General features: G+C 40.7%; 1 protein-coding gene and 1 long non-coding RNA gene across 10 annotated transcripts in view; both read left to right on the top strand.

Annotated features, from left to right (window-relative positions):
- AKT3 (AKT serine/threonine kinase 3) overlaps window positions 1-20,441 on the top strand; it is a 301,843-nt gene that overhangs the window by 17,755 nt on the left and 263,647 nt on the right. The gene's annotated exons all lie outside the window — the stretch shown is intronic.
- LOC146398844 (uncharacterized) lies at window positions 8,339-14,857 on the top strand. Its single transcript, XR_014817485.1, has 2 exons — window positions 8,339-13,504; window positions 14,752-14,857. It is a non-coding gene; the product is annotated as an uncharacterized LOC146398844 (long non-coding RNA).

The raw sequence follows: 20,441 nt of genomic DNA, 5'->3' as shown, positions 1-20,441 counted from the left end.
TTTTGTGTTTTTTAATAATACATTCAATTTCTTTAATAGGTTTAAGACTATTCACATTTTCTGTCTCATCTTGTATTAGTTTGAGTAAATTGTGTGCTTGAGAGAATTTTTCCATTTTATCTAAGTTGTTGATTTATTGTCTGCTAATTCCAACATTAGGATTTTCTTGGAGCTGGTTTCTGTTGATGGCATTTTTTCTTTGCCTATGGTCACATTTTCTTGTTTCTTCACAAGTCTGGTAATTTTCAACTGTATACAGTTCATTGTGGTGATGTATTGTTGATCTAGTATTTTCTGTTCAAGACCATTGCTTTTTGTTCTAACTGGTACTTACCTTGATTCTCTTCAGTCTCTACTTCATTTCCCTTGTTGTGACAAACAGCTAAAATCTCAGCTTTTTCCATCAACTTTTTGCTTTCTGCTTTCAGGCTCATTGGAGTCTTTCCTATGCATGCACAATTCAGGGATTAGCTAGAATTTGGGCAGAGTTTACATGTAGGTTTTGGGGCTACCCCTCTGTGTTTCCCTCTTTTATGGCATATCCTTCTCACTTCCTAGCCATGAAAAGTTTTTGGCAGCTCTGAACTCTTTTATCATCTGACTCCTTAAGCCGGCAAGACTGTTTTCTAAGTTTTATCTACACTAATCTCAAGGAATAGAGGAGTCTTTCAAGTGCAGAGCCATATAAAAATGCAAATCTTATCCAGTGTAGTTCACTTCTTTTAGGGGCAATTTCCCCACAGTTTCACTTGCTTTTTGATGCTTTCTACTGCTTTCGAATAGGTTTTTTTGGTAGTATTTCGTACAGAGTTTATAATTTTGTGTGTGAGAAAGTTAGCCTAATAATACAAGTTACTCTACAGTCACTAGAAGCAGAACTCTGCTAGGTATATGTTTTATTTTTTGTCTTTTATTTTATTTTATTTTTTCCCCTAGGGCCGCACCTGTGGCATATGGAGGTTCCCAGGCTAGGGGTTGAGTCGGAGATGTAGCCGCCGGCCTACACCACAGCCACAGCAATGCCAGATCCGAGCCACGTCTGCAACCTACACCACAGCTCACGGCAATGCCAGTTCCTTAACCCACTGAGCGACGCCAGGGATTTAACCTGCAACCTCATGGTTCCTAGTCAGATTCGTTAACCACTGCGCCACGATGGGAACTCCTAGGTATATGTTTTAATGTTTAGATAGAAAGATTAAGTTTTATGAGTCATTTAGTTTTGTTTTCCCTTTTTACGGCTGCACCTGGGGCATATGGATGTTCCCAGACCAGGGATCCAATAAAACCTGTGGCTGTAGCCTACGCCATAGCCGTGGCAACACTGGATGCAAGCCGAATCTGCTATCTGTGCTGCAGCTTGCGGAAAGAAAATACCGTATTCTTTCTTTCTTTTTTTTTTTTTTTTTTTTTTTTTTTGTCTTTTTGCCTTTTCTAGGGCCGCTCCTGCAGCATATGGAGGTTCCCAGGCTAGGGGTCTAATTGGAGTGTAGCCGCCAGCCTACTCCAGAGCCACAGCAATGTGGGATCCCAGCCGCGTCTGCAACCTACACCACAGCTCACGGCAACGCTGACTGGATCCTTAATCCACTGAGCAAGGCCAGGGATCGAACCCGAAACCTCATGATTCCTAGTCGGGTTTGTTAACCACTGAGCCACAACGGGAACTCCAGAAATACTGTATTCTTAACCCACTTGGAGGGGGGTCAGGATCAAACCTGCATCTTCACAGAGACACTGACGGGTCCTTAATTGGCTGAGCCACAGTGAGAATTCCATAAGTCATTTCATTTTGTTACTTGGTATCTTAATTGCTCATAATAGGTTAGGAGAAGTAGAAATTTTGTCTATTATTTATAGTTGAGGAAACTAAGTGGTTTAAACCAACTGAGCTCTAATCACCTGGAAACATAGCTGAACATTTTTTTGCAAGCAAATTCAAAGAATTTTAAGCTAGAGGAGACTCTGAGACAGAGCAGAGCAAGGAGCAGTGGTGGACTTTCTTTATTGCCAGTTTTAGGATACTTCCTATCTTGTTTCTTTCTTGTCACTTGGGAATGTACTGGAGTTCTTTTAAAAATTCTTTTATTAGTACCTGGAGAGAAAGGGGCTCAGAAGTATTGGAAGGGTTTTAAAACTTCCTGAAAAGGAGTTCCCATTGTGGTGCAGTGGAAACAAATCTGACTAGTATCCATGAGGATGCGGGTGCAATCCCTGGCCTCACTCAGTGGGTCGGGGATCCGGTGTTGCCCGTGAGCTGTGGTGTAGGTTGCCGATGCAGCTCGGATCCGGTGTTTCTGTGGCTGTGGAATAGGCTGGCAGCTGCAGCTCCAATTTGACCCCTTGCCTGGGAACTTCTATATGCTGCAGGTGAGGCCCTAAAAAGCGAAAAGCAAAACAAAACAAAAAAATAACAATAACAACAAAAAACTCCCTGGGAATGGAAAAGAGGGAGTGTTTTTCTTTTGGTGGAATCCTCACGCTATTTGAGCTGTGCCCTTCACTGCTCTGTGTCCCAGGGAGAGGGCAGGGAAGCTGGACCTCTTGAACCTGTTGGGTTATCTCACTTGGGAAGCTACCTCCATGGTTTCTATATCTTGGACATAAAGAAACTTTCTCTAATTATCTTACTAGAAATTATCTATAAATCAGTTATCTATAAATGAATCGCATCATCTTAATGATGTGATAACCCTTCTGCCTATCAATCACTGTATTTTCTTTCTTTCTTTTTTTTTTTTCCCTTTTCTTGTTAGGGCCACACCTGCGGCATGTGAAAGTTCCCAGGCTGGAGTTCCTGTTGTGGCTCACTAGTATCCATCAGGATGCAGATCTGATCCCTGGCCCTGCTCAGTGGGTTAAGGATCCGGTGTTGCCGTGAGCTGTGGTGTAGGTCACAGATACTGTTTGGATCTGGTGCTGCTGTGGCTGTGGTGTAGGTTGGCGGCTCCAGCTCTGATTTGACTCCTAGCCTGGGAACTTCCAGGTGCTTTGGGTTGTAGCCCTAAAAAAGAAAGAAAAAAAAAGTTCGTGCGCTAAGGGTTGAATCCAGGCCGCAGCTGCTGGCCTACAGCATAGCGATGGCAACACTGGATCCTAAACTCATTGAATGAGGCCAGGGATTGAACCCACATCTTTGTGGATGCCACTCGGGCTCTTAACCTGCTGAGCCACAGTGGGAACTCCTACCACTGTATTTTCTTATAGGTAGTTTTTACTTATGTCAGTTTTTCTACTTGGCATGTTGGGTGTTTTTTGGCCTCAACTGCAGCGTATCAAAGTTCCCAGGCCAGGGATCAAATCTCAGCCGTAACTGTGACCTACACCACAACTGTAGCTATGCTGGATCCTTTTAACCCACTGTTGTGCTGGGGATCAAACCTGCACTACCACCGAGATGATGCCGGATCCTTAACCTGCTGTGCCACAGTAGGAACTCCATGTTTTTATTTTCCTTCTGCCTTTGTTGGTGAAAATCTTTCATGACCCTCAAGGCCAGATTTTAATATCACCTCTTCAGTATTTTCCCAGGCCACAGTTTTACAAAGTTAGAATGATTCCTCTTGTCTCTAATATTACATCACTTTGAAGCCTTTGCTTCTTGTGGCTTTATATTGACCAATTCTTACATAGATACATTATGTTACCTTCTCTGTTGTAAACTCCCTGACAGCAGGAGTTATGCCCATGTAACTGTATTTCCGTCCCAAATAGGGTCTTCCACTACCTTGAACATTGTAGGCTCTTCATCAATCTTGGATGAATAAATAAGGAAGAGGAGGAAAACAATGTGGATGTTCAAATAGCAACATCTGGCCGATTTCAGGGCAAGGAACTTGAATTGGGACAGCTGAGGCAAGGCAGGAAACATAGAATAGATCATCATAGTTACGAAAGCAGCCTGTATCTAGGATAGGGTTTTGGGATTCTAAATCAGGTCATCTGTCTGTCGAGGTTTTGTGTGTAGGAACTAACGGGGGGTAGGAGTTAGTAGAACTGACTGAATGTTTATTTCTGGCAGAGGTGGCTGGGCAGAACCCTGATGGTCCCAGAATGGGTTAGTATATAAATTATCTAAATCAGGTAAGTGGGACACGGTAGTGACAAGGTAGTAGTGGTCATAGCTCTGGAATTTTTATCCATATGTTAGGGGTAATTTTTGCTTTTACTCTTAGGACTGAAAGCTACTTCTGAGTTCATGAAACTATGAATTCTTGTAAAAGGTTAAAGCAGTAAATGAATAAAGTACTATATAATTCTTCCACTATTATTTTCCTTAGAAATAATCACTGTCAAGTGTGTTGTTGCCAATATGAAGTCAGATTTTTCCCTCAAATATTTAAGAACCAGAAAGATAGATGCCAAACTATAAGTAGTATTTGCCTCTTGCCAAGAGAATGGCATTCAGGAGCTTGGGCAGGAGACAGGAACTGGGATAATTAAAGCAATGAGATTTATGTACTTTATTTTGTATCAACATTTGGATCTTTTTGTTTTGTCTCATTTTACATAAATGGTTTCATAATCACTTAGCAATATGTCTTAGAGATTTGTCTGGGGTGTTGTAACATGGTAACTCAGACAAGAGGGACTAATTTGATGTAACTTTCTTTTTAGGGAACCTGTTTTTCCTTCTCATCCATCTACTCTTCTCATTTTTAAGTACTCCCAGACTGTCCGTTTAGTCCAGTGGTTAAAAGAATGGAACTTAACTTTAAGTCTCAGAAAGCCTTTTATTACTGGCTGTGGGCAGAGTACTCCCTATGTCTTTAATTTGTCATCTGTAAAATGGATATGTGATAATCGTATTTGTTTTATATGCTTGTAAGACTCAAAGATCATCATGTTTGCTTAGCTCTTATTGCAGTACATGGAATATACCAAATAGTTCATAACAGTAGCTGTTATTATTATTTAATAATCTGTTATAGGATATTGCTGAATTTGACCTTGTTTACTAATATTTGATATTTAGGCTTACCCATTATTTTCTTCTATAAAAACAGCGAGGGTACTTGCCTGTACAGGTTTTTGTTTTGTTTTTAATACCCACCTGATGCTCTGTATTTCTCAAAGATTATTGATGCCAGCTGGATCTCAGAGTGATAACTTGATCTGAGCACTGCTGGGCACCAGTGTTAGCGTTATGATGGTTCTCTTTTGGAAAGACAAGTGTAACAGAGAAGTTAATCAGTATTCCTTTTCTCTTGTTTGGCCTTATGCTTTCTTTTCCAGTCTTCATCTTTTATAATTTAAATATTTATATCTTTTTATGTTTTTAACCATTTTTAGAAATTCATTTTTTCTGTATTTATTCTGTTATGATACTGTTCTCTTTTCCAACACTTTTTCTTAAATGAGTTAGTGGTAGAGCAACAACTACATACATTCCCCTCCCCTCCCCCCCACAACCCCAGGATTGGGTAAGGCCAAATAATGGTTGTATTTTAATCTTGTGATTGAACTTTTTGACTAAAAACATTTGCCTTATAAGAATACTAATTCTAAATTTCATGTGTCAAGAAATAGAGGCTTAAGTATATTTTTTTAATGTTATTATATCAACCAATAGAAAAACTAAAAAGGAAAATAAAAGTAGTGAAAATTGGGAAGAAAAGTGAAGAACAATTTCTCACCTTAATAATGGGAAGTTAGCTGACATGGTCACAGGTGATCAACTGAAAAACAGAGCCGTAATTCCAGCGGTATTTAAAGAGGCTATTTTTGACAAGTGGAATGGTTGTGGGGGGGGGGTGGGAAGGGGGGGGTGGGAGAGAGAATGGTGGAAGAGATAGTTTTATTTTTTTTTATTTTTATTTTCGCTTTTTAAGACTGCACCCACAGCATATGGAGGTTCCCAGACTAGGGGGTCCAATCAGAACTGTATTAACCCACTGAGTGAGGCCAGGGATCTGTAAACTCATGGTTCCTACCAGATTTGTTCCTGCTGCGCCATGATGGGAACTCTGAGACACTTTTATCTTTAAGCCTTATATTCCTTGTTATGTTACTGAATTATTGCTACTTTGTACGTATATTATAAATAATAAACTATATCCTACATGATCCCAATTTATGAAAATAAAAAAGTATAGTTTTATATATTGAGATATGTATAAAAATCAATTGGAAGGAAATGTACCAAAAGTACTAAAAGTGATTATCTCTGGATGGTGGGTTTTTTCTTCATTATATATTTCTATGTTTTGTAAAATTTCTAAAGTGAATAGTTGCTTTTATAATCAGAAAAAATATTAAGGGAAAATATGTAGGACCTTCTGCATTTAATTTGTCATACATTTGGCATCAGTATGACTTTTTTATTTATGCGAGCACTCTTTTTTTAAATTAAAGGAGTTAAGAGACCCACGTTATCTCTCTGTATGTAAATGTGTTAGTAAAGCAAGCATTCCCTTAAAAATGGCCGAAAACCTCGCCAACAGTAATAAACAAACACAGGTTTATTTTTTCACTTAAGAGGGTAAAGGTGGGCAGTGGCTGGTTGTTTATCAGATCAGGATAAAATCACCAAAGATTCAAGCTCTCTCTGTTTCTTTACCTTTTGTTTGTTGACTTTTCCTTCCTATACTTGTTGCTTCAAGGCTCCAAGCTGGCTTTCAGTCTCTTCTGGGAGGTGGCCTGGCTAAAGGGGATTAGAAATTGGTGCTGTGTTCCTGAACCACCAGTGTGTACCACAAAAAGGAGTTTTCTTGTCTTTAAAATTCTATTTATTTATTTATTTATTTCTGAGGGCTGCACCTGCAGCATATGGAGGTTCCCAGGCTAGGGGTTGAATTGGAGCTGTAACCTCGGCCTACACCACAGCCACAGCAACCCCAGATCCGAGCTGCTGTCTGCGACCTACATCACAGATCGTGGCAATGCCAGATCCTTAACCCACTGAGCAAGGCCAGGGATCGAACCCGCAACCTCATGGTTCCTAGTCGGATTTGTTAACCACTGTGCCACAACGGGAACTCCCCTATGTTGGGTTCTTAACCTGCTGAGCCACAATGGGAACTCTTACACATCCATTCTTTTTCAGATTCTTTTTCCATATAGACCATCACAGAATATTGGGGAGAGCTCCCTGTGCTGTGCGACAGTTATTCCATATATCACTTTGTGCATAGGCTAATCCTAAACCCCCAGTCCACTTCCCCCACCTGACCTTATTAGTAACCGAAATTATAATGTTTGTACTTCATTTCTCAGTCAGAATTCTGGCAGACACAACAGTCTATATAGAGGCCACAGTGAAAATTTGGCACGTGGCATTCTCTAAAACTTACCCCTGTGAAGATGATTCTAAAATACAGCCGGTTTATTTGTTTGTAGGAGTACTGGGCTTGGGCTCCCTTCTTAGAAACAGTTTATTATTTTGTGATGCTAGTGAATTAGGAGATATGTGTGTAAAATGATCCTTGGTGTGACTCGATTCTCCTTGCAGAATTCGAATTTCATTTTCTGGCCAGTTTGCTGAGGATTGTGAGTTTTTAGTGTATCAAGTCATTTCTGTAAAGGTTCTCATTTTTGTTTTTAAGTCAGAATGTGCAGTGAAATTGGTAGTCACAGGTTTTATAGCTGATAATTCCAACTCTTCCAACCTAAATGATACGGGGTCAGCCAGAAAGACCCAGATCACATCTTTCAAAGTGTTTCTAGGTCCTATACTTACTGGGAGTTTTCTCATTCATAAGTTTTAACGAGCATACCATTTATTTTCTTATCCGTCTGTCACTGACTTCTTTAAAAACACTTTAAAAATGTAAATGTGTGTAGCTTTCAGTGTGGTGTTTATGGTTTAAGCATAAAAATGGCACTGAATGAAAATATATTACGACTAATTAGGCTTGTTTGTAAAAGGTTAGATCTTAATAGTTGTGCTTATCAATGAATTGATGTTTCTATTTTTTTGTTAATTTTTCTTACAAGTTTTCCAGAGATATTTAGCCCCAAGCGTTTTTTTTTTTTCTTATAGTCTTGAAAGGTGTGACTCCTTTATGCTTTTGAGGAGTAGAAAATTGTTTCTGTAAGATAAGTGAGCATATTTATTTCTACTTAGTTGGCTAATGAATTTCTTTATTCAGTTATGGAGAAGTATGTGCTGGCTACTGGGAAGGATATGAGGCTGCAAATGACCTGCCCGCATGGACTCTAGAGTCTAGTGGGAGAAAAAGACTTTTTAAAAATGAGTCAATTTTCGGAGTTCCTGTTGTGGCGCAGTGGAAACGAACCCGACTAGGAACCATGGGGTTGTGGGTTCAATCCCTGCCCTCGTTCATGGGCTAAGAATCTGGCGTTGCCGTGAGCTGTGGTGTAAATCGCAGACGCGGCTGGAATCTGGCGTTAATGTGGCTGTGGCGTAGGCCAGAGGGTATAGCTCGGATTTGACCCCAGCCTGGGAACCTTCATATGCTGAGTGCGGCCCTAAAAAGACAAAAAATAGAAAAGAAAGAAAAAAGAGTCCGTTTCCTCCCTATCTGTAGCATGGGGATAGAGATAGTTCTTGCCCACCTCATGAGACTTGCTGTGAGGATTAAGTGCGTTAAGTCAAGTGAAAGGCTTTGAATTAACACCGAGCACAAAGGATGTTCTTGATAAATGTTAGCTGCTATTACTATTATTATTATTTCAAAATAGAGATTTGTCCAAAGGGCTTTGAGAGCACATATAAGGCAGGGATTGAGTTCCTAGAAAAGGGAGAGGAGTGATACAATTTTTACATGCCCTCAATTCCACTTCATAGTTTCCTCGTCTTTTCCATTCCAATGTCTAGTACGTAGTAAGTCCTCAAAGGAAGGAAGCAGAGAAATTATACAGTGAAATTTTCTTAAAATATCTCAGAGTAGATGTCAGTAAAGGGGGAAGATGTAATATTAAATGTTATCTATTATCCAATCTTCTCTGCCTGACTTAATCCTAGGATAGGATTTAGAATATTTTTTCAAATAAGTAATAGAATTTTAGCTGTTATTTTCAACTAGGCTTTTGAAATAAGGTGGGTTTTCAAACAGTTTAATCAGATAATATTTTCTAGCAAGGAACTTGGGATGTATGTATCTTATATGTAGATATGTACAAGACGTGTAGCCATATAATTTGACAGTATTTTGTTGTTTTAGGTCAATATAGCTACATCGGTTACCTACTGCTATAAAATAGATCACCTAGCACTTAGTGGCCGAAAACAGTGATGTATTATTTTTTGTGATTCTGTGGTTTGATTTGGTGGTTCTTCTGGTGATCTCACAACTGGGTCACTCATTTGGCTGCATTTGGAGGGACACGAGGCTGAGGTGGGCAATCCCAGAAGGTCTTGCTCCCATGTTTGGGTCCTTGGTGCCGATTGTTGACTGGGAGTGCCTTGGTTCTTCTCCCAGTTGCCTTTCTTCAGCAGGACAGTCTGAACTTCAGAGCATATGATTGGCTTCTGAGAATCGAAGCTACCAGCCCTTCTAAAGACTAGATCCAGACCTGGTACAGCATTTGTTCTAATACATTTTATTGGTCAAACAAATCAGAAGGCCAGTCTAGATTTAAGAGGAAGAGAAAGAGTCCATCCCTCTCTCTGTTTTTAATGGCCACATCTGTAGCATATGAAAATGCCCAGACTAGGGGCCGAATCGGAGCTGCAGCTGCCAGCCTACACCACAGCCACAGCAGCGCAGGATCCGAGCTGTGTCTATGGCCTGCACTACAGCTCACGGGCAACGCTGGATCCTCTCAGGGAAACATGGTCTACTGAGCAAGGCCACGATAGAACCCACGTCCTCATGGATGCTGGTCAGTTTCGTTATTGCTGAGCCACAACGGGAACTCCTCCCCATTGAATTTTTGTAGTTGGCCTTCTGTTTCACTGATTTAAGTTTCTGTTCCTTCAACACAGTGGGTATTTTAGTTCTGCCTTTGCTTTTACTTGTATGTACTTTTGTAGTTTTCTTTTAATATACCCCACATTTTAGCCATCTCTCCTTTCTTTTTATCTTTAGTTTATGGAATCTAAATCTCCATTCACAAGGTGAATCATAAGTGTGGCAGTAGGGCCAGAGGTAGTCTCAGAGACATAGGTGTGGTGTCGACCCCCTTATGGTATCGACAGGATGCTGAATCTTTGGTTTCGGGTGCTAATGGAAGATGACTAGATAGCCCCTTTTGACTGAGACTTCCTTCAGCTTTTGCTAATCACTACTGAGTTTTTTATATGTTGTAAAAACGGTTTCAGCTGGTTACTCATAAAATTGTAATGAGATTGTGCACTGCTTAAATTTTGTAATTTAAAACATATCATATCAGATAAACTGTTGATATGCTAATTCAGAAAGCAGTTCAGCCTGTGCATAACTTGGAAAAGCATCATCCAGAGACTTGAAAAGGCGGAGTGACCATTAAGCTCCTTTTTGTAGTAATAACATGGACCTATAAGCCAAGAGCCACTATGAACATGTCAGCCGTGTGGGTCAGCCATCATGGGAGTAAACCCAACTCCAGCAAAGCCTTTTTTGATGATTACAGCTGTGGTCAGTAAGTATGTGGCCTGCGATCTCAGCAGAAATCCTGGTCCAGAACCACCTGATTAAGCCTCTCCTGCCCCATTGAAATGTGCAGTAGAAGTTCAGTGTATTTGAAATGCTAACTCCTGGGGTAATTTGTTACGTAGAAATTGATAGTACAGATTTTGGTATCAGAGTGGTTTTGTTGCTGTAACAACAACCTTAAATGGAGCATGTCTTTGGAACTCAGCAGTGGACACAGTCTAGAAAGATTTTGAGTCATAAACCTGAAGAGCCTTGAATAAACTGCTAGTAGATGTTTAATGGCCTTCAAGAAGACTGTGGGCAAGAGCTTAGAGAAGAGTGAGAAAAATAGCTGTCAGTGATTTGAGGAAGGAGATTCTTGTTTTGTAGGGCTAAAAATTTGGCATCTCTGTCACCTGTGGTAAAATGGGAAGTAGAAGAACGTACACAATGAACGAGGGGCTCCAGGTCAGGAGATTTATAAGCAGAATGTTAAAGACACTTTGGGTTTCTTCTTGGTGCTCACAAATAAAATGTGTATATAAAATGTAAAAAGGAGTGCAGCAGTGTTGAGTTTGAGAATTCGTAGCCTTGTCATTTGAGCAGTGTTGCTACAATTAAGAACTAGATTCTGGGGAAGGGCAGATTCAGGACACTCCCAGGGAACATGGTCTACAAATGAAACTGAGGATGTGACTCAGTTTCAAAGATCCAGTGTGTTTTCTCAAAGAACTCTTTAATCAAACAGTGGGGGTTCTAAAAACATTTAGACAGTTGTCCCTCAGCAGTCTCAGCAGAGGCCCAAGGTACGGAAGGGCTTGTCCTGAAGAGATTCATGGGTGCAGCCTTTGTCTCTCATGGTGGAATAAACCGTAGTAAGGTTCTCAGGATACCCACAAAATTTCTTCTCTCCTGTCTACTCTCTTCTCCTTTCTTTCAATGAGAGTTCAGTTGACAGAAACATTATCAGCTTGGACTAGGCTTGGACAGAGACAGTACCCTGAACAGCAGCCTTTGGAGCCCTGAACCTCTGCAGGTGGGAAGCATGTTGAAAAAACCATGTAGCTGCAAACATGGGCTACCCTTTATGGAAAAAGAAAGGATGAGTTAAAGCAGAACCAGGAGCCTAGAGGTCAGAAGCAGCACTCGAATTCTACTCAGGAATTGCCTGTATTGCACTGGATTTCAGAATTGCTATGGGCCAGTGACTCCTATCCACCTCCTGCTCTATTCCTTTTGAGCAGCAGTATTGTAGTTTTCTTCTGCGTTTTGTACCATCGGTCCCGCATTCCTGACCCACAGAAACTGAGATAATAAAGTCTTACTGTTGTTTTAAAGCTCTACGTTTTGTAGTAATCTGTTATGCAGTGATAGGTAAGTGATCCAGTGACAAGTTGAAATTGGAGGGCTGGGAAGAGAACGTTGCCAACATGAGAAGCAAGCCATGCAGTGGGGGTAGGGGAGTGCGTGAACACAGAGGGAAAATCAGACCTCTGATTTCAAAGATCTCAATTGGTTAGAATCATGGGATGACTGTATGTTGTTGGAAGAAGATGTAAAGTCAAGAATATTCACTAATGTATGTTTTGTTAAATATTGGAGAAAGTTATCTGATCAGTAATTACTACTAAGACTAGAATTTTGTGTGTAAAATGGGGAAGAAAGGTGCTTAATTTACATTTAGTTTCACCATTTAACCTTGTTTGTAACCTTGTAAGCAAAGTTACTGTTTAATTTGTATAAAAGAATTTAAAGTAAATAAATATTCGATACAGTATGGCTCTGTACTCTTATCAACGTACTTACTATTTTTGCTTTTTAGGGCCATACCCACGGCATATGTAAGTTCTCAGGCTAGGGGTTGAATTGGAGTTTCAGCTGCTAGCCTTTGTCACAGCCACAGGAACGTGGGATCCAAGCTGCATCTGCAACCTACACCACAGCTCACAGCAACGCCAGATCCCTGGCCCACTGAGCAAGGTCAGGAATCGAACCTGCATCGTTACGGATACTAGTTGGATTTGTTTCTGCTGTGCCACAATGGTAACTCCCTAAATGTTTAAAATTTTGCAGTATTTTTTTAAACCAAGGACTTTTCTCTTTGAGAATAATGAGGACCTTCCAAATTTTAAACAATAACCCAACAGAAGCTTAATCAGTGAAGAAAATATAAAAAGAGAGGATGGATTTATTACATTATATACATGGGGAATCCACAGTGGACTGATTTCAGGCATTCTTTCTTCTCTTCCCTTCTGCTGTTTCCATCTGTGATGTGTTCATTTTCAAGCAGGCTTCTGCTCTGCAGGAGGCATGTGGTTATTGGAAGCCCCAGGGCAGTATCATGGTGCCTTACTCTCCAAAAGGAAGATAGGCTTTCCCCACCCGCCATGTAGTAGATTCCAGAGTAGCTTGCTTGTGTGTCCCCCTGCCCCGGTCCCTTCTTATCAGGGTAGGCAGAGATATGCGGATTGTACAGAGTCCGGGTTATGTGATTATTTCTTGAAAGTCACAGTGACTGTGAATTGAAGGGGTCGTGGGTCAAAAATCTGGCACATTTCTTTCTATGTGTGTGCGTGTGGTGTGTGTACCTGTTTTTTCTATAACAAACCAAGTAGTCTCCTGAATGCCTTGTGTCAGTTTCTTTAGGAGGCAAGTCAGCCTTTGATTACTTATATCAATGAGTCTTAACTTTCTTAGTTTATGAGTTCATGAAGATACTGTAGAAGCCTTTTCTTTTAATAAGTAAAAGTATTTTCCATGCTACATCACAGTATTTTTAGGCTTTCTGAAAAATAGAGCAGCTGTACATGGGTTAATTTCAGTAGCAGCAAAAACAGAAACAAAACAGCCATCACAGTACACACACTTACAGGTTGGTTTCTTTTTCTTTTTTCTTTCTTTTTATTTTTTTTTGTCTTTTTACCTTTTCCAGGGCCGCTCCCATGGCATATGGAGGTTCCCAGGCTACTGGTCTAATCAGAGCTGTAGCCGCTGGCCTACGCCAGAGCCACAGCAATGCAGGATCCGAGCTGCGTCTGCGACCTACAGCACAGCTCACTAAGCAACACCAGATCCTTAACCCCCTGAGCGAGGCCAGGGATGGAACCTGCAACCTCGTGGTTCCTATTCGGATTTGTTAACCACTGCACCATGACAGGAACTCCCCAGGTTGGTTTCTAGTTGGGGTTATGAAAACAGTGTGATGGAAGACAAAGCGTAGCTGACTTTGGAGTCATATCTGGACTTTTAAGATTGTTGGGGAGTTCACATCGTGGCACGGCAGAAATGAATCCAGCTAGGAACCATGAGATTGCAAGTTCAATCCCTGGCCTCGCTCAGTGGGTTAAGGATCTGGTGTTGCTGAGGCTGTGGCATAGGCCTGTGGCCAGAGCTCCAATTGGACCCCTAGCCTGAGAACCTGTATATGCCTCAGGTGCGGCCCTAAAAAGACAAAAAACAAAACAAAAGATTGTTGGGATGACTCAAGATAATTATACACAGTACTCAATACAGTGCTGGGCTCATGTAATTGCTCGATAAGTAATACATAGTACTCTAATTCTTACAGAGAAGCACGAATCTGTAGTGTTGCCGAAAAGAATTGGATGTGACTCTAAGCAGAAGTCCTGGGTTTTAATCTTAACTCTTTGAGTAACCAACTGTGTGAACAACACATAAAAACCACTTGACACCACTTAGACTGTAAAGTAGATAAATGGGTTAGAGATCTTGTGAAACTCTCAATTTCTACTGTTTTTAATAGAGTAATTTGGGTTACAGAAAAATGTAAAATAGGAGGAGTCTTAATACTAACGTAAAGAAAATTACTGATTCTGGTTTTTATGTTAGGCAGATATGTGTTTGAATTCCAGCTTCTCCACCCACCAGCTGTGTTAACTCGGACCAATTGCTGAACCTTGTCTTCTTGTGGGAAGAATGGCAATCGTGATAAAGGTGATACTGCCACCCGATTTGAAGTTTAGGGATAGAAATGCATTTGATTGGTGCCCAGTAAAACTTTACTTTGATTCGTTTCTTTAAAGTCCCTTACAGCTCCAGGAGTTCCCATCGTGGCGCAGTGGTTAACGAATCCGACTAGGAACCATGAGGTTGCGGGTTCGATCCCTGCCCTTGCTCAGTGGGTTAACGATCCGGCGTTGCCATGAACTGTGGTATAGGTCGCAGACACGGCTCGGATCCCAAGTTGCTTGGGTGTGATGTAGGCCAGCAGCTGCAGCTCCGATTAGAGCCCTGGCCTGGCAACCTCCATATGCCTCAGGTGCAGCCATGGGTGTGGCCCTAAAAAGACCAAAAAAAAAAAAAAAAAAAAAAGAAAATCCTGACTAGGCAGTTGGAAATAAGTTTTGTGGAGTTGGGATCTATTACGTTTCCTGCAGTCAAGCTGTATATCCCTTAAGATTATTGTAAAGATCAATACTTTATGCTTTAAGTAAGTATTTTTCATATACCTTAGCTCTACTATTGTTATTTTTACCTTCTAGGAGTATTTTTCCTCATAATCAGCAAGCCACATTTAGTAGAGGGCAAATCCATCGGAAAATCCAATGCAGTTTTTATCCTTCTTGTGGGAAAAAAAAAAAAAACAAAATCTGAAGCTCATCCAAAATCCCAAACTAGAATTTTTTTTCTGATTTCATGCTAGTTCCTGAAACAATTTATGAGGAATTTTTTTTTTTTTTTTTTTTTTTTTTTTTTTTTTAGTATTCATTCTTTCATTTAACAAATATTTATTTAGTCCTCATTATGAGCTAGGTACTAAGGAAAAGAACATTGTGTGGAGATAAAGAACATATGTTATATTAAGAAAAAAAGCCAGTGGTTCTCTTAATTTTTGTTTTATAATAGCTTTGTAGTTGCAAAATAAAATTAATTGAAACAAGGCATTAGTATACCAGGGACTTTTGGGTAGGCTGGAGGGTAAAGAAACTTGTTTAACTTTGCATAATTTGGCATTGCTGAAATTTGTTGACCTATTCTAGCTCCTTTCCCTCCCTCATGGAAACCACTTTCAGAGAAAATAGTGTTTAAGTAGGTTTCCTGTTAACAGGACGTGAACAGTCTTAGGTTAGCGATGATATTTGTAGGGCAGAAATGGTTACATACCAGCAGTATTTTATAGTTCATCGTCTACTGTACAATTTTGATGGCTCTGTCCCATTTTGCCTAGGACAGTTCTGGTTTATGCCTGTGGCTCCAGTGGGATTTATTAATAGTCTCCTCTTTACATCTCAGAAGGGCCCTGGTTTGGCTCATAAGTTGTACAGGTCTGCCGGAGGTTGCACTTTGGGGTCATTTACTATGTGCCAGGCAGCATTCTCATCATTTGATATATATTAACTCAGTCCTCGTAGCAACCTGAGAGGTTGGTCCTATGTTATCTTTCTTTTTAAAAGATGAGTAAGCTGAGGTGCAAGGAGGTTATGTCTCAAGATTCCACACCTCCGAAGTCCTGGGATCAGGATTCAGACCCAGGTGCACTGGTCCTAAAGGGACAGACATGCTTGCAGGAAGAGCGGGAGGACAGAGCTCTGGGGAATACGGAAAGTTCAAAGTGAGTAAAGGGAGTAGAAACTTGGAAATAAGGCAGAGAATAGAAACTTAAGGAACTTTAAGTTATATGTGGTACAACTTGGTGAATTTGATTGATTTCCTGTAATTATCCTTATGCTTTTTTTTAATCTAGAAAGAGATATTTTCCTTTTCACTGTTAAATAAGTGCCCCCGAAATACCAGTTTTCTCTTGAAATATAGCAAAAAAGCATTTATTTAAAGCAATTTATTTATGTGTACTTTGATTCTAAACTTAGGTATATCTTCATTTTCCTAAAGTAAGGAAATCAAACTTTCGAAAAAGCTTTTAAAAACCTATCAACTTATCAACTGTAGTTCAATAAAAAATAAAAAAACAATCAACTTATTTATGATGCTCTATTTTTTTTTTTTTTTTTTTGTCTTTTTAGGGCCACACCCATCGTGTATGTAGGTTCCCAGGCTAGGGAACTATAGCCGCTGGCCTAGGCCAGAGCCACAGCAACGCCAGATCCAAACTATGTCTGCGACCTACACCACAGCTCATGGATTCGTTTCTCCTGAGCCCAGTGGGAAGTCCGATGACATTTTCTTCATAGATCTAAAAGTTAATTTTAGGTGGAAATTTTATGGAGTCTCTTTTTAAAACCACTCCATCACCAAACTTCAATGTTATTCCATTTCCAACTCATTTCATGTTGACCCCAGCCTGCCTGTGTCCCCCTCTATTCCATCTGGAAATTAAAGAATGCTGAAGTATGTTATGGCTTCACTGACCAGTATTTTCTAAAACTGTGAGTTTGTTATTGTCTACCACTGTAGTTAACAGTATGATTTTTACAACCAGACTAAGGTAAATGTACAGCTGTTAGAATCTTAAATGTAAATGTTTAATGACATTGAACAAAACCAAACCATTAAATAGGTAATAAGTAGGTGTTTGGTTGGATTTACCAGGCATCGAGGCTCCATCATGGTTAACTTTTCTGCCTTGTACTTACAGATGAAAGGTGAGTGTAGCTGTGTTCCTGTATCATCTCCCTACCCTGCATCCCTCTTCTTCTCCGCAGCCACCACACCCTCTTTCCTTTCTTCCTACCCTCTCGCAAACTTCATTGTCCAGGATATAAAGATGAATTAGTAGTGCCTGCACTTACGTCCTGGGGAGACAGCGTCTCCCAGCCCCTGAGTCAGCCAGCTCAGAAAGGTGTAGTAATGTTAGAGCCGGGTTCACACCCAGACCTGCCTGGTTTTTTTGTTTTTTTGGGTTTTTTTTTTAAGGATGAAAAGAATTTAAGTCATCAGAAAGGAGGAGCAGCACTTAAACAGGTGGGCAAATATGGGTATCAGAAAAAGGGGAGCTCATTGGTCACTGCGGAGAGGACAGCTGCTGTGTTAAGCAGTTGACGGCCTTATTAGCTGCCTTGGAGTTGAAGGTTGAGGAATCAATGGACACGAGAAAGTCGTCTTCCAGGAAGCTCCACGTGGTGCAGGGGGTAGAGAAGATTGCAGGTGGAGTGTGTAGTAAGGTGAAGTGAGTATTTTTTATAATGACATAGATATATTTGCTGTCTAGGAGGGAGCTGGAGAACTGGCAAGGTGAGATCTAAGGACAAAAGAAGGAAGATGATAGAACAAAATTCTGTAGGAAATTAGAAAAATAATATTAAGGACATAAACAGAAATGAGGTTTTTTTTGCTCCCTTAACAGTTGAATCACATAGCAAAATAAATTAAACCTGTTTATGATGTGGCCGCTCTTCTAATAGGCCTGTGTGCGCAGATCACTTCAAGAGAAAGACACCATATGGCCGTGTTGTCAGGTGTTCCTATATGAAAATAGTTAGAAACTCCTACTTTCTCTGACTTTCCTGTTCAGTCCTGCACACAAAAGCCAATGGGTCTTCACTGATGAGAAAAAAGAATATCTCTTGTAAGGATCAGATGTATCATATGGTTTTGACTGGCTAGACGGGAGAGGCGCTGCTGGGTCATCAGTAGCATGTGTTCTGTGCTTGTAAATCAGTGTCTGAGAAGCCCAGGAGTCTCATTCGAGAGTTCGGGGTTGGGCCCCGAAACCCATTTATTTATCCACCAAATATCTATTGAGTGCTTTCCTATTTTCTTATCCCTATCGTGTATAGGTGATATCAAAAGGTGGCCCAGGTGCCTGCTCTCTAATTGAAGGACGGAGATAATAAGCAGGTAATGAAGTAAATAGGGTGATTTCACCTGGCAGTAGGTGTAGCAGAGAAAGCCCACCATGGTACATGCACTAGAAAGGTACCCTGGCTGGGGAGAGAAAACTTTGCCCACGGTGATCTAGGAAGGAGTCTTTCAGGAGGTAACTTTGGGGAAAAAAAAAAAAAAAAAAAGCCTTTTAAAAAATTATTTTTTAAGATTACAGTAAAACCTACAGAACATAAAATTTGTCATTTGAACCATTTTAAAGCATACTGTCCTGTGGCATTAAGTACATTCATGTTGCTGTACAACCATCACTGCCATCTCTCTCTAGAACTTATTTATCTTGCAAAACAATCTTTGTATAATTGGGCCCATCTGTATCCAGAAGGTCTGCATCCATGGATTCAGCTGATTGCAGTTTGAAATTTTTTTGTAAAAAGAAAATTCCAGAAAGTTTCAAAAATCAAAACTTTAGTTTGCCTTGTGTTGGCAGCTATTTACATAGCATAGGTGTTGAATTGGGTATTATAAGGAATCTACAGATGATTTAGGAGTTCCTCTTGTGGCGCAGTAGAAACGAATATGACTAGTAACCATGAGGTTGCAGGTTTGAACCCTGGCCTTGCTCAGTGGGTTAAGGATCTGGTGTTTGCCATGAGCTGTTTCATAGGTCGAAGATGTGGCTCGGATCCTGAGTTGCTGTGGCTGTGGAGTAGGCTGGCAGCTGTAGCTCCGATTAAACCCCTAGCCCGGGAACCTCCATATGCTGTGGGTGCGGCCTAAAAAAGAAAAAAAAAAAAGAAATTTACAGATGATTAAAGTTTATCAGAGGATATGTGTGGGTTATATGCAAATATGTCATTTTATATAAGGGGTTTGAGCATCCACAGATTTTGCTATCAGCAAGGATCCCAGAACCAATCCCTGTGGATACTGAGGAATGACCTACTCTTTAAACAATAGTCCTCCATTTCTTTCTGAATAAGATATGATAGGAGACAAATAGCTATACTATTTTGAAATCAGAAAGCAGATGGAGGGGTTCCCTTGTGGCTCAAAGGGTTAAGGATCCAGCTTTTTCACTGATGTGTCTTGGGTTGCTTCTGTGGCACGGTCTTGATCCCTGACCTGGGAACTTCACATGCTGTGGGTACAGCCTAAAAAAAGAACCCTCCCAAAAGCACTTGGACAACAGTAACTGATTAGCAAAGGGGAGAGGTGACATTACCTGTAAATGCACGATACCTGTAAGAAGTGTAATGCAGTTGGTCCTTGAAGAACACACAGGACCCCATGCAGTTACAACTCAGTGTGTAAATTCCCAGTCAGCCCTCCATATCCACAGGTCTGTATCCGCAGGTTGTGCTCGCCGCGATCATGCAGTGTGTATTTAGTGAATAAAATCTATGTATAAGCGGACCTGTGCAGTTCAGCTCTTGTTGTTCAAGGATCATCTGTACCATGTCTTTCTGAAGCTTCCGGAAGCTCAGCATTAAGAGGCATCAGGCACTAGGGGGAAGGTTGAGTGAAGAAGTGAAGCTGAAAACAGGGAGAGTAGTCAGAAAATACGTCTGCTTCCAGGTGGAATCCTTAGGTTCTCTCCCTGTGTGTCCTTGTTGGGTAAGTGACTTCTGCTTCCATGAGTCCTGGGCCTTGGAAGGACATAATTTTTTCTCTATAAAATTGAAGAATTACCTGCATTTTGAAACCAGGGGCACAGGATGGCTGATTGATTGAACACTGGGAGATTAAAGGCAACCTACCTCCGAACTCTGGAACTCTTAGCTTCCTGCTGCTTTTATTCTCCCCGAATGCCACAGCCTATCCAGCTCATCTCCTGCAGACAGTAGAGCTGTCTTCTGTTAATGGTTGGCTCACCACAAGGGCCCCCAGAGGGAACTCCGCTTAGTGACAATCCCTGACCTCCCCCCCCAACTGACCTTACAATCAGTTCTTTTCAGAACCTCATTCTTAAATAAGAACAAACAACCCAAGACATCAGACATTTGGGGGAAAGCCCCCATAAAAAAGTGAGCTCAAAATAAGCAAACAGAAATAAAGATGTGGAGGAGGAGTATTGGGAGAAAACAGACACCATAGGGATCAAAAGAAAACTTAAAAAAAACCCAGCCTTCTAATAATATTATCAGAGAAGACACCTATTTTTACTCCCCGCTAAAGTGA

This window comes from Sus scrofa, chromosome 10, assembly GCF_054392235.1.
Source record: "Sus scrofa isolate SSC_HxYL_T2T_F1_AM1 chromosome 10, Sscrofa_HxYL_maternal_Yorkshire_Landrace_v2.0, whole genome shotgun sequence".
NCBI lineage: Eukaryota > Metazoa > Chordata > Mammalia > Artiodactyla > Suidae > Sus > Sus scrofa.
Note: the sequence above shows the minus strand (reverse complement) of the source record. Positions and strands in the feature narration are given on the sequence as shown.